Here is an 11,334-nt window from a genome sequence, read left to right as displayed (position 1 = left end):
TAAATCACATGAAAAGATAAACTGAAACCAGAGAAGAAAGATGAGCATGGAAGATGAAGAAACAAACAAACAAGAAAAAAATGCCCATAAGGGGCAATGAATAGAAGACAGTAACGAAAATTGTAGATTATTCAATTATATCAGTAACCACTTTAGATGTCAATGATCTCAATATGCGCCAGGTATGAGGCAAAGACTGTCAGAGTTGATTAGAAACAAGGCCTAGCTATATGCTGTCTACAAAAAAACTCACCTTAAATAAAGGCACAGCTAGATTAAAGGTGAAGGAAAGAAGAAATAGATTCCTGTCATGCTAACAGGAATCAAAAGAAAGTTTGAGTAGTTAGTTCAATTTCAGACAATGCAGACTTTATAACATGGAAAATTATCAAGAATAAAGAGGGGCACTGCATAATCATTAAATGGAACCTTCTCAAATATGTATAACAATCATGAATGTGTCTGTGCAAAGCAGCAAAGCCCCAAAATGCATCAGGCAAAAGCTGACAGAACAGCAAGGAGAAATAGCCTGAATCTGCCATTTCTGTTGGACTTCAACACTCCTCAGTGAGCAGTTGGCAGATCTAACAGGCAGGTAATTAGTGGAGACAGCTGAACTGGATAGCAGCGTCCATCAGCTGGATCTAATTGACATTTATAGACTGTGCCGTTCAACAGCAGCAGAATTCTTCTCAGCCTCACCAGGAACATTCACCAAGACAGGTCACATTCTGGGCCGTAAAACACACTTTAACAAATTTAAAATAATAGAAATCATACAATGTGTGCTCTCAGCTCACAGTGAAAGTAAACTAGGAATCTGTAACTAAAAGATAGTTGGAAACCCCCCAAATCCTGGGAGATTAAACAACATACTTCTAAATAATTTGTGGATCTAACAGAAGTCTTGTAAGAAATTTAAAAATATTTTGACCTAAATGAACATAAAATCTAACTAAACAAATTTTCAAGATACAGGGGAAATGGTGCTTAACAGAAATTTATAGCATTGAATGCATACACTAGAAAAGAAGAAAGATCTAAAACCAGTCACCCAAGCTTCCACTTTAAGAAACTGGAAAAAGAAAGACAAATTAAATCCAAAATAAGCACAAGAAAAAAATGTAAAAATCAGAGCAAAAATCTTCTGTGTACAGTTCTTTTGTCTCCTTAGGTGAGTTTATCCCTAGATATTTAATTCTTTTTGTTGCAATGGTGAATGGGATTGATTCCTTAATTTCTCTTTCTGACTTTTCATTGTTAGTATATAGAAATGCAAGCGCTTTCTGTGTGTTGATTTTGTATCCTGGAACTTTGCTAAAGTCACTGATTAGCTCTAGTAATTTTCTGATACTATCTTTAGGATTTTCTGTGTACAGTATCATGTCATCTGCAAACAGTGAGAGCTTTACTTCTTTTCTGATCTGGATTCCTTTTATTTCTTTTTCTTCTCTGATTGCTGTAGCTAGGACTTCCAGAACTACGTGAACAACAGTGGTGGAAGTGGACACCCTTGTCTTGCTCCTGATCTTAGAGGGAATGCTTTCAGTTTTTCACCACTGAGAATAATGTTTGCTGTAGGCTTATCATATAGGGCCTTTACTATGTTGAGGCAGGTTTCTTCTATGTCCATTTCTTGGAAGAGTTTTAATCATAAATGGGCGCTGAATTTTGTCAAAGGCTTTTTCTGCTTCTATTATCATATGCTTTTTATCTTTCCATTTGTTAATATGGTGCATCACATTGATTGATTTGTGTATATTGAAGAATCCTTGCATCCCTGGAATAAACCCAGCTTGATCATGGTGCATGAGCTTTCTGATGTGTTGCTGAACTCTGTTTGCTAATGTTTTGTTGAGGCTTTTTTCTTCTGTGTTCATCAGTGGTGTTGGCCTGTGGTTTTCTTTTTTGTGTGTGGTCTTTCTCTGGTTTTGGTGTCAGGGCGGTGCTGGCCTTGTGGAATGTATTTGGAAGCGTTCCTTCCTTTGCAATTTTTCGAAAGAGTTTTAGAAGGACAGGCATTAGCTCTTCTCTAAATGTTTGATGGAATTCTCCTGTGAAGCCATCTGGTCCTGGGCTTTTGATTTTGGGGGAGATTTTTGATCACAGCTTCAATTTCAGTGCCTGTAATTGGGTTGTTCATAATTTCTATTTCTTCCTGGTTCAGTCTTGGAAGATTGAGCTTCTCTAAGACTGTCCATTTCTTCCAGGTTATCTATTTTCTTGCCATATAGCTGTTCATGACAGTCTCTTATAATCCTTTGTGTTTCTGCATTGTCTGTGGAAACCTCTCCTTTTTCATTTCTAATTTTGTTGATTTGATTCTTCCCTCTTATTTTCTTGATGAGTCTGGCTAAAGCTTTGTCGATTTTGTTTATCTTTTCAAAGAATCAACTTTTAGTTTTATTGATCTCTACTATTGTTTCTTTCATTTCTTTTTCATTCACTTCTGCTTGGATCTTTATGATTTCTTTCCTTCTACCAATTTTGGAGGGGTTTGTTCTTCTTTTTCCAGTTGTTTTAGGTGTGAAGTTAGGCTGTCTATTCGATGTTTTCCTTGCTTCTTGAGGCAGGATTGTATTGCTATAAACTTCCCTCTTAGGACTGCTTCACTGCATCCCATAGGATTTGAGTTGCCATGTTTCCATTGTCATTTGTTTCTAGAATTTTTTTTATTTCCCTTTTGATTTCTCCAGTGACCCATTGGTGATTTAGAAGCAGCTTGTTTGGTCTCCATGTGTTTGCGTTTCTTACACTTTTTTCTCGTAATTGATATCTAGTCTCATAACATTGTGATCAGAGAAGATGCCTGATATGATTTCAGTTTTCTTAAATTTTCTGAGGTTTGATTTGTGACCCAAGATGTGTTCTATACTGGACAATGTTCCTTGTGCACTTGAGAAGATGGTGTATTCTTCTGCATTTGTATGGAGTGTCCTGAAGATATCAATGAGATCTGTCTCATCTAAGGCATCATTTAAGACCTGTGTTCCTTACTAATTTTCCATCTCGATGATCTGTCCATTGGTGTGAGTGGGGTGTTAGGGTCTCCTACTGTTATTGTGTCACTATCAATTTCTCCTTTTATGTCTGTTATGAAAGAAATCAAGACATAAACAGATGGAGAGATATTCCATATTCCTGGGTAGGAAGAATCAATACTGTGAAAATGAGTATACTACCAAGTGCCATCTACAGATTTAATGTGATCCCTATCAAATTACCAATGGCATTTTTTCACAGAACTAGAACAATAAATTTCACAGTTCTTATGGAAACACAGAAGACCCCAAATAGCCAAAGCTATGAGAAAAGAAGAATGGAGCTGGAGGAATCAACCTTCCTGACTTCAGGTTATACCACAAAGCTACAGTCATCAAGACAGTATGGTACTGCTGTACCATACTGATATACAGACCAATGAAACAAGATAGAAAGCCCAGAAATAAACCCATGCACATATGGCTACCTTATTTTTGACAAAGGAGGCAAGAATATATGATGGGGCTAAGAGAGCCTCTTCAATAAATGGTGCTAGGAAAACTGGACAGCTACATGTAAAAGAATAAAATTAGAACACTTCCTAACACCATTTACAAAGATAAATTCAAAGTGGTTTAAAGACCTAAATGTAAGACCAGAAACTATAAAACTCTTAGAGGAAAACACAGGCAGAACCCTTGATGACATAAATCAAAGCAAGATCCTCTGTGACCCACCTCCTAGGGTAACAGAGATAAAAGTAAACAAGTGGGACCTGATTAAATGTAAAAGCTTTTGCACAGCAAAGAAAACTATAAGCAAGGTGTAAAGACAACGCTCAGAATGGGAGAAAATAACAGCAAATGAACCAACTGACAAAGGATTAATTTCCAAAATATACAATCAGCTCATACAACTCAGTACCAGAAAAACAAACAACCCAATCAAAAAGTGGGAAAAAGACCTAAACAGACATTTCTCCAAGCAAGACATGCAGATGGCTAACAAACACATGCAAAGATGCCCAACATCTCTCATTATTAGAGAAATGCAAATCAAAACTACAGTGAGATATCACCTCACTGGTCAGAATGGCCCTCATCAAAAAGTCTACAAATAATAAATGCTGGAGAGGGTGTGGAGAAAAGGGAACACTCTTGCACTGTTGGGGTGAATGTAAATTGATACAGCCACCGTGGAAGACAGTATGGAGATTCCTTTAAAAACTAGGAAGAAAACCACCATATGACCCAGCAATCCCACTCCTAGGCATATATCCTGAGGAAACCAAAATTGAAAGAGACACATGTATCCCAACGTTCATCGCAGCACTATTTACAACAGCTAGAACGTGGAAGCATCTAGCATAGCTAGAACATCGGCAGATGAAGGGATAATGAAGTGGTGGCACCTATACACAGTGGACACTACGCAGCCATAGAAAGGAACACATGTGAGTCAGCTCTAATGAGGTGGATGACCGAGAACCTAGTGTGCAGAGTGAAGTGAGCCAGAAAGACAAAGATAAACACTGTAGTCTAGCGCATACATACGGAATCTAGGAAAATGGTGCTGAAGAATCTATTTCCAGGGCAACAGTGGAGAAATAGACACAGAGAATAGACTCTGGACATGGGGGGAGGGGAGGAGAGGGTGAGATGTATGGAGAGCGTCACATGGAAACTTACATCACCATATGTAAAATAGATAGCCAATGGGAACTTGCTGTATGTCTCAGAAAACTCAAACAGAGGCTCTGTATCAACCTAGGGGGGTGGGATGGGAGGGAAGTGGGAGGGAGTTTCAAAAGGGAGGGGATATATGTATACCTATGGCTGATTCATGTTGAGGTTTGACACAAAACAGCAAAATTCTGTAAAGCAACTATCCTTCAATAAAAATTAATTTTAAAAAATCAGAGCAAAAATCAATGATATGGAAAATAGGAAATTAATAGAAAAAAATCAAAGAAACCCCAAAGCTGTTTTTTTGCAAAAATCAATAAAATTTATAAGCTTCAGGGCAAGTTAATTCTTAGACTTAACTAAAGAGAGAAAACACAAATTACTAATATCAGAAGTGAAAGAGGGGACATCACTATTGATTCCATGGACATTAAAAGGATAACAAATACTAGGAGGAATTCTGTGCCCACAAGTGTGATAGCTTAGCTGAGATGAACAAATTTCTTGAAATACACAATCTACCAAAAGAGATAGAGAAACATATAAAGAGACATATAAAGAGAAACATATAATCTAAATAGTCCTATATCTGTTAAATAAGCTGAATCAGTAATTAATACTCTTCTAATACAAAAAAGCACCAGGTCCAAATGGATTGCCTGGTAAATTCTATCATTTAAGAAAGAAAGTTTACAAATTCTCTACAATCTCTTCCAGAAAATAGAAGTAAAGTAAATGTTCCTAACTCATTTATTTCCTTAATACCAAAACTAGATAAAGACATTGTAAGTAAAGAAAATTAGACCAAGATCACCCATGAACACAGATGCAGAAATATTCAACAAAAACATTAGCAAATGAAAGCCAACAGTATATAAAAAGATTACGCACTTCAAAAAACTGAGATTTATTCCAGGTATACAAAGCTTGAACATTTGAAAATGAGTTAATATAACTTATCACATCAATGGGCTTCCCCAGTGACTCAACGGCAAATATCCACCTATCTTGCAGGAGATGTGGGTTCAGCCCCTGGGTTGGGAAGCTCCCCTGGAGAAGGAAATGGCAACCCACTCTAGCATTCTTGCCTGGGAAATCCTATGGGTGGAGGAGCCTGGCAGCCTACAGTCCATGGGGTTGCAAAAGATTTGGACACAACTTAGCAACTAAACAATAACAACAAATCACATCAACAGGCCAAAGAAGAAAAATTACATTCTCACATAGAGTAGACGCAGAAAAAGTATTTAATAAAACCCAGCTCCCATTCATGATAAAAACTCTCAACAAAGTAGGAATGCAGGAGAGCTTCGCAATTTAATACAGAAAACCTGGGGGGAAGAAACCTACAGCCAGTATTATACTTACTGGTCAGAAACTAGATGCTTTCCTGCTAAGACCAGAAACCAGGTAAGGATGCCACCCCTCACCTCTCCTATTCAGCATCACACTGGAAGTCCCAGCGAATGCAGCAAGACCGGGGAGAAAAGCAATACAGATCCAGAATGAATACATGAAGCTGCCGTTTTCACAAATGACATCACTGCCTATGTAGAAAGTCCCAAAGAATCAACAACCACAAAAGATCTCTTGAAACCAATACGTGATCACAAAGTTGCAGGAAACAAGCTTAGCATACAAAACTCAGTGTTTCTTATATACCAGTAACACACAATGGGGACTGAGAAATAAAGACACAAAATACCACCAACATTAGCACAAAAATGACCATGGACTGCTAGATGCAAGTCTATGAATCAAAACAGAATACGTACAAGATCTGCATGAGGAAAGCTACTCACATAAACAGAATTCTGATGAACTAAACCAAAGGAGAACTAAATAAATGGAGAGAGATCCTATGTCCATGGATAGGAAAACTTGATAAAGTCAAGATGTCAGTTCTTTCCCAATTAACCTATGGATTCACTGCAATCCCAATTTAAATCTCAGCAAATTATTATCTGGATGTGGACAAACTGATTCTAAGATCTATATATGGAGACACAAAAGACTCAGGATAGCCAACACAATATCGAAAAAGAAGGACCAGGTCAGAGGACTAATACCACCAGACTTCACAACTTACTAGACATCTACAGTGATCAAGGCCACGTGATATCGGCAAAGAAATAGGCTAATAGATCAGTGAAACAAAATAGAGAACCCAGAAATAGGCCCTCATAAACACAGTCAACTGGCCTTTGACAGTTGCGGAACAAAAGCAATGCAATGAGTCTTTTCAGAAAATGTTGCTGGAACAACTGAATATCCACAGGCAAAAAAGTGAGTCTGGATGCTAATCTTACACCTTTCACAAAAATTAACTCAAAATGGATCATAGATGTAAATGAAAAACGCAAAACTATGAAACTTCTAGGAGATAAACAGGAGAAAATCTTGGTAACCTTCAGTTTAGACATGACACCAAAAGCATAAATCAAGAAAGGAAAAGTTTGATAAGTGAGTTTTTATTAAAATTGAAAACGTCTGCTCTGAGAAAGACACTGTTAAGAGAATGAGAAGACTGGGAGACAATATTTTCAACCACTTATCTGATAAAAGATTAGAATCTAAAATGTACAAAAGGTTCCTAAAATTCACCTTAAGAAAACAAATGAAACGATTTTTAAAAAGCAGTAAAAGATGGGAATAAGCACTCCACCAAGTTTAATTAGACAGATAACAAATAAGCGTGTGAAAAATATTTCACCTCTTATGCCATCAGGGAAATGCAAATTAAAAGAACGAGATTATTTCTGTTCAGTCTCTAAGTCACGCCAGACCTGTTGTGACCCCATGGACTGTAGTACACCAGGCTCCCCTGTCCTCCACTATCTCCCAGAGTTTGTTCAGATTCATGTCTATTGAGTTAATGGTTAATGCTATGTACCCATCTGATGCTCTCCTACCCCTTTCTCCTCCTGCCCTCAATCTTTCCCAGTATCAGGGTCTTTCCCAATGAGTTATCTCTTCTCACCAGGTGGCCAAAGTATTGGAACTTCAGCTTCAGCATCAGTTCTTCCAATGAGTGTTCAGGGTTGATTTCCTGTAGGATTGACTGGTTTGATCTCCTTGCAGTCCAACGGACTCTCAAGAGTCTTATCCAGCACCACAATTTGAAAGCATCAATTCGTTGGCTCTCAGCCTTCTTTATGGTCCAACCCTCATATCCATACATGGAAAAACCACAGCTTTGGTGATATGGACCTTTGTCAGCAAAGTAATGTCCGTGCTTTGTAATGCATGGTCTAGGTTTGTCACAGCTTTTCTTCCAGGAGAAAGTGTCTTTTAATTTTGTGGCTGCAGTCACCACCTGCAGTGATTTTGGGGCCCAAGAAGATAAAATCTGCCACTGTTTCCACTTTTTCTCCTTCCATTTGCCAGGAAGTGATGGGACCAGATGTCATGATCTTAGTTTTTTTTAATGTTGAGTTTCAAGCCAACTTTTTCACTCTCCTCTTTCACCCTAATGAAGAGGTTCTTCAGTTCCTCTTCACTTTCTGCCATGAGAGTGGTATCATCTGCATATCTGAAGCTGTTGATATTCCTCCTGGCAATCTTGATTCCAGCTTGTGATTCATCCAGCCCAGCATTTCACATGGTGTACTCTGTACAGAAGCTAAATAAGCAGGGTGACAATGTACAGCTTTGTTGTATTTCTTTCCCAATTCTGAGCCAGTCAGTTGTTCCATGTTCTAATTGTTGCTTCTTGACCTGCATTTAGATTTCTCAGGAGGCAGGTAACGTGGTCTGGTATTTGCATCTCTTTGAGAATTTTCCGCAGTTTGTTGTGATCCACACAGTCAAAGGCTTTAGCACAGTCAATGGAGCAGAAGCAGGTGTCTCTCTGGAACCCCTTGCTTTCTCTATGAACCAACGAATGTTGACATTTGGTCTCTGGCTCCTCTTCTGCCTTTTTAAGTCCAACTGGTACATCTGGAAGTTCTCAGTTCATATTCTGCTAAAACCTGGCTTGAAAGATTTTGAGCATAACCTTATGAGCATGTGAAATAAGTGCAATCATATGGTAGTTTCAACATTCTTTAATGTTGCTCTTCTTTGGGATCTGAATGAAAACTGACCTTTTCCTATCCTGTGCCCACTACTGAGTTTTCCAAATTTGCTGGCATGTTGAGTGCAGCACTTTAATAGCACCATCTTTTAGGATTTTAAATAGCTCAGCTGGAAATCCATCACCTCCACTAGCTTTATTCATTAAAAAAAAAAATGAGATACTACTACACAAACGCTATTGTTGTTTAGTTGCTGTGTCTGACTCTAGTGACCTGATAGACTGTAGCCCACCACGCTCTTCTGTCCACAGGGTTTTCCAGGCAAAACTACTGGAGTGGGTAGCCGTTTCCTTCTCTAGGGGATCTCCCCAACCCAGGGATCAAACCTACATCTTCTGCATAAGCAGGCAGATTCTTTACCTCTGAGCCATTTGGGAAGCCCATTCAAACATTAGAATGTTCAAAATCCAGAGCACTGACCTCGCTGAACATTGGCGAGGACGTGAAGCAGCAGAAACTCTCATTCATTGCCGGCAAGAATGCAAAATGGTGCAGCCACTTTGGAAGAGTTTGGCGTTTTCTTATAAAAGCAAATATAGACTTGCCATACAATTCAGCAGCTACCCCCCTCAGTGTTTATCCAAATCAGGGGGAAACTTATGTCCACATAAAAACATGCTCAGCAATGTTTTTAGCAGGTTTCTTTCTTTCTTTCTTTCTTTCTTTTTTTTTTTTTGCAGTATAGTTAATTGCATTGTTGTATTAGTTTCCGGTGTACAGCAAAATGATTCAGTTATGCATACATACATATATTCTTTTTCATATCTTTCTCATTATAGTTTATTACAAAATATTGATTATAGTTTCCTGTGCCACACAGTAGGACTGTGTTGTTTTAGCAGTTTTATTCACAATGGGAAGAAACTTGGACGTCCTTCAGTAGGTGAGTGGAGAAATAAACTGTGGTACACACAGATACTGGGAAATTATTCAGCTCTAAAAATAAATGAGCTGTCAAGCCTCCAAAAGACATGGAGGAACCTTAGATGCTTGTTTTTAAGTGAAAGTAGCCAATCTGAAGAGGCTGCAAACTATCTGAATCAACTTCATGCCATTCTGGGAAAAAAACCATGATGACCGTGAGCCGTGAGCCTCAGTGGACAGTGACAGCGCCTCGTCAGTTTACCGACGTGCCACTGTGCAACAAGGTGTTAACACAGGCGAGTGTGTGCAGGGTGGTGGATATAGCAACTCCGTGCTTCCCTGTGAACATGCGCTGCTCTAAAAAAAAAGTGTTTACAAGACCACAACCTTCCAGGGGCGTCCTCCACACCACGCCTCACTTCCTCTCCTCTTGGGAACGCTCGAGGGCAGCTCTCTCCCCAGATGTTTCTGAAGGCCCCCTGGCCACAGAGCTGAGAGTGAGGTCAGACATCGGAGACAGCTCAGCTCATCATGTCAGTGTGTGAGCCCAAAGACCAACACAGCTCTGATCAAGTCCCCGTGTTTAAATTGAGGGGCTGGACCATCCGCAGGGTGTGTGACCCCGAGGCCCGTAAGTCCCAGCTCCGGGCCCAGCTCTGGGCCCACCTCCGGGCTGAGTCGCAGCAGGGCCCGAGGGAAGCATTCTCAGAGGTGAGGGGCCCGGGGCTCAGCACTCCCTTCTCCAGGAAGGGGCGCGGAGCGCTTCCGCACCGCAAACCGAGCGGAGCTCAGCCCAAGTCCTCCGCGGGGGCAGGCCGGCTGAGCCTGGCCGCCCGCCCGCAGAGTCCCGGGAGGACGCTTTCCTGGCAGCCGCCGCTTCCCCGTTTGGCAAAGCACAGGATGGGCTTGTGTCCTCATTAGCCTGAGGAGGACCATCTGAGAGTCTCCTCCCGGGGAGGACCGTCTGGGGAGGGAGGCTGATCCCAAGCAAAGGACCGCCTCTGGGAGCAGCAGGCGTCCTGAGAGGCGGCCTCGCTCCTGGCCGAGGAGGGCGCCGGTCAGGAGGGGCCCCAGCTCTGCCAGGAAGTGGGGCTACCTGACCCCCACCCGCCCTCTGAGCCTGGGGGACCCCCAAGCCTCAAAGGGGGCAGAGGTGGAGCAGGAAAGAAAACAGGCCGCCCGCCCTGCCCTGCCCACTGCTGCCCAGCTCTGTCTGCTGTCCGGCCCTCCTCCGGACTCAGAGCCTTCCCTGCTGCCGGCAGAGGACAAAGCTCCTTAACCTCAGGCTCGGGGCCTGATCCAGAACCGAGCTGCAGGAGAGACCTTTGAACCTAAAGGAAGTGGGGCGCTTTGCCATCCGAGTGCTGGGCTTTTTCATAGCTGGAAAGGAAAGCATCACCAGCAAAGGGCCCAGGACTGCAGGCATCAGGCAGGGGTGCAGTTGTAAGGGAGCTTGGCCCTAATTAATCCCCCTCACAGGACAAGTCGGTTATGGTTGAAAACAGGAGGGGCTGGAAACCACCCGGGGCAAATGAGCCAGTCAAGCAGGTCCCTGACCTGTCCTGAGGCCTGAGCGCAGACTGCCAGTGGTGGCCTGGGCAGCAGAGAGCCCCCATGGGGTCACAGGGGCACACCCCTGAGGCAGCACATCACATCAGTATACTTGAAAAATGTCTGTGAAGGCTTTCCCAGGCTGGTATTTGATTTTATCTTCACCATCATTTTGA

This window comes from Capricornis sumatraensis, chromosome 5, assembly GCF_032405125.1.
Source record: "Capricornis sumatraensis isolate serow.1 chromosome 5, serow.2, whole genome shotgun sequence".
Taxonomy (NCBI): Eukaryota; Metazoa; Chordata; class Mammalia; order Artiodactyla; family Bovidae; genus Capricornis; species Capricornis sumatraensis.
This window is presented reverse-complemented; position numbering follows the sequence as displayed.